This window comes from Gaeumannomyces tritici (genome assembly GCF_000145635.1).
Source record: "Gaeumannomyces tritici R3-111a-1 unplaced genomic scaffold supercont2.19, whole genome shotgun sequence".
Taxonomy (NCBI): domain Eukaryota; kingdom Fungi; phylum Ascomycota; class Sordariomycetes; order Magnaporthales; family Magnaporthaceae; genus Gaeumannomyces; species Gaeumannomyces tritici.
Genome location: NW_008804563.1, coordinates 25,454 through 28,637, shown reverse-complemented (window position 1 = coordinate 28,637; position 3,184 = coordinate 25,454).

The window sequence follows — 3,184 nt, the reverse complement described above, 5'->3', positions numbered from 1 at the left end:
AGGAAGAATAGGAAGAACAGGAAGAATAGGAAGAACAGGAAGAATAGGAAGAACAGGAAGAATAGGAAGAACAGGAAGAATAGGAAGAACAGGAAGAATAGGAAGAACAGGAAGAATAGGAAGAACAGGAAGAATAGGAAGAACAGGAAGAACAGGAAATCGGATGGGAAGACAGGCTTTGTTTGGTCCCCGAGGGCGCAGCTTTGGTCAGGTTGGAACACGGGAGCTCTGTTCAGTGGTCGGGCTGGAACACCGAACTTTGGTTGCGAATCGGAAAGGCTGGGGGCTGCAGACTACGGGCGCGCCGATATTGCCCTGCGAATCCACTGGGGTAACAGCGTTCCTGTGGGTGTGGCACAGCAGGTTACACGCAAGTTTGCGGATAGAGAACCTCTAGCTAGACTTAGCTCGCACATTTCGAACCAAAAAGGGAAGACACCGCCGAAGCGGGCTGTGGCCAGCTGAATGCCGCAAAGCCTTGAGGCTGTAGTGGCTCCTGCCAAAACACATCCACAGCCAATCATTTCCACGTCGCAGCACTGAAAGTCGTGTCCCAACACGCGACGATTGGCCAGCGGCGCAAAAAACGGTAAATTGACGAAAATGTCTCGGCATGTCTTGTCCAATCCAGCGCGCAGACCTTGGAGCGCGTTGCGCCCAGAACGAACCAATAACGATTTGTCGTCGCGTTTTAACAGCATTGACGCGTTGATTCGCATGTTATCGAAGAAGTGTAAAGACAACAGAGCCAAGTGTTTATCTATCCGAGCTAACAATTACGCATAGTCGCCTCCATTTTCCATTCGCCTCCTGAATGACCACGGCGACGACAATGTGGATGTGACGGTCCCGCCATACGTCCAGTGGCACCGCCACAGATGTGAGGCATATGTGGGACAGATACAGGCATGCAAGCCACACGGGTCGCGCCAGCGTGACCTGCGCCTTTTCCTTCCCCTCTCCTTAGTGTAGAATCTTCGTTCATAGCGCCAATGCAAGGCCTTCGTGCCTCTATTGTCAAGGCTGCAATATTTACTAGGGAAAGGAGGGTTGCCCCGCAACTCTCGGCGCGGCCCCCGGGTTTGTAAGAGCGGTGGCACAGCCACTTTAAAGGTGCACCGCCACGGCCGGCGGCCGTGGCTAACCGTGTGGACCTGGCCCGCTAACATAGCGGACAAGGGGCCTGACGGAGATGGGGTGCGTCGCGATCAGGGAGCGTAAGCTTCGCAGCCAGGTTGTTATGGGGTGGCGCGCCTTGCAGGCGGCTGCTCCACTCTGGAGCAGGAGGATCACGTGACCCCCGAATCGCAAGCAGAAAACTCTGGGACGCGATGGCGGTACTTCGCACCTTCGTCACTTTTTAACACTACTTTTGGATAGTCGCTTTTCATGTGTTAACTATCGCAGGTTGTCTCTTTGTTTTCCGTGATTCCGTAACACAGGTGCAATTGATGCTATGGACTGAAAACTCTTCTATGGGGAGGAAAAAGCGGTGCGGCGTTTTATCGCACGGGCCATGTCGCGGCGCGTGCTCACGTGGATGCTTGCGGCGTGCGGTGGACTGCCCTGGGCTGTTATGGCGTGGCGGGCCCTTGCGGGCTTCCAGCCATTTGCCCCACCGCAGAGAGGAGTCACATGACCTCCGGTCATGTGACGCCACTCATTGACAAAAGGCACTCGCGCGGCTCCGGTGCAATGCACCACCTTCTACTTTTTTCCCTAGCTTTAGTTCAAATATTTCTACGGCCCTAACTTTTCCAAAGGCGACGGAAACCAAAAACGCTGACGCCGCCATCTTGGCTTCGAATGGCTAGAGTGTGCATTTTCTTAATATCACACCGGGCCTGTTGTGGCGTGGCGCCTGGGGAGTCGCTGAGCTACTGTGGCGACCGATCGAACAGGGGCCGTGCACTGAACCCACGGTTGGAGAAAACGCTGCACGTGGGAATGGGCGCAACGCACCCAATCCCTCCTTTCGAAAAATCCGGGTTTAGGTTCCCCGCACGGTTTTGGGCCTAGTCCATGGGGAGGGGCTAGGAAAGCTGCACTAGAATGATCGGCACTGAGGTCGCGTTAAAAGTGGAACCAAAGCCAATTTTTGCACCCCTAGCCGAACTGAAAAGCCAGTCCATGCTTTTCGTGAGCTCGAAATATTGCTGGCAAAGCAACCTGGTCGTGGAGGGGCGTGCAAATATAGGAGGGCTGGGCGAAGTTACACTACACCCCCTCAAGCTCCTGGGGTGTGCAATAACGTGGCTGAACAGCCACTTTTTGCTTTATTGCATGTTGTGACAATCTGGGTCAAAACCCATAGGCCAAGACCCACGGACCAGGACGCACACGGTGGACCGTCGTGAGACGCGCGCTTGACACCAAAATCCCTGCTTTTCCTTCCCTTCTCCCTCTAAGTAGAATTTTCGTTCGTAGCGCCAATCTGAGGGGAAAAGGAAAGAAAGAGGGAGTTCCGGTGTTTGGCGTGCCTCGGCGTGACGCTGGTTCACCGTGTGGGTCCTGGTCTGTAAGTCAGAGTACCCCCTGTCGGCCACCCCCCCAGACGGCCACCTAGATCCCCATACAAACAGGCAAAAACTCACTATTTTCACAACGCGTTTAAAAATCGAATAAAAATTATGTAAAAATAAGATAAGTATCATTTAATAGCCTGAAAGGCAGGCTTTTGCACAATATATGGTATGCGTATATTTTATAATTACATACGTTTGAATTTACGTTATAAAACGGTAGTATACTAAATGTTAGTGTTCGCTAATAAAATGTATCCGTTTTATAACATTTATTATTTAAAACGTAATTTTTTTAATATATTAACTATCAAAATAAAATAACTTGCGTTTAAATCGGAAAAATCCCGGCTTTTACAACATAACATTATATATTATGTAATATAACTACTTAAGCTAATATGGACAACTTACACAGTGTATTATACAGTACAATGCATTTTTTATTATATAAAATTAAAATAAAATGTTATAAATTCCAAGGTTTTAAAAACATAAATGCATAAGGGTATTTCATATATGTAAATTAGTATTATTTAAATTAAGGTATTAATTAAAAAGTTATTTCAATTTTTCATTTATATGTAATTTATATGTAAAAGCTTATTTTGTAAATTTAACATTTTAAACGCTACATTTTATTATTAAATTATTTTATTTGT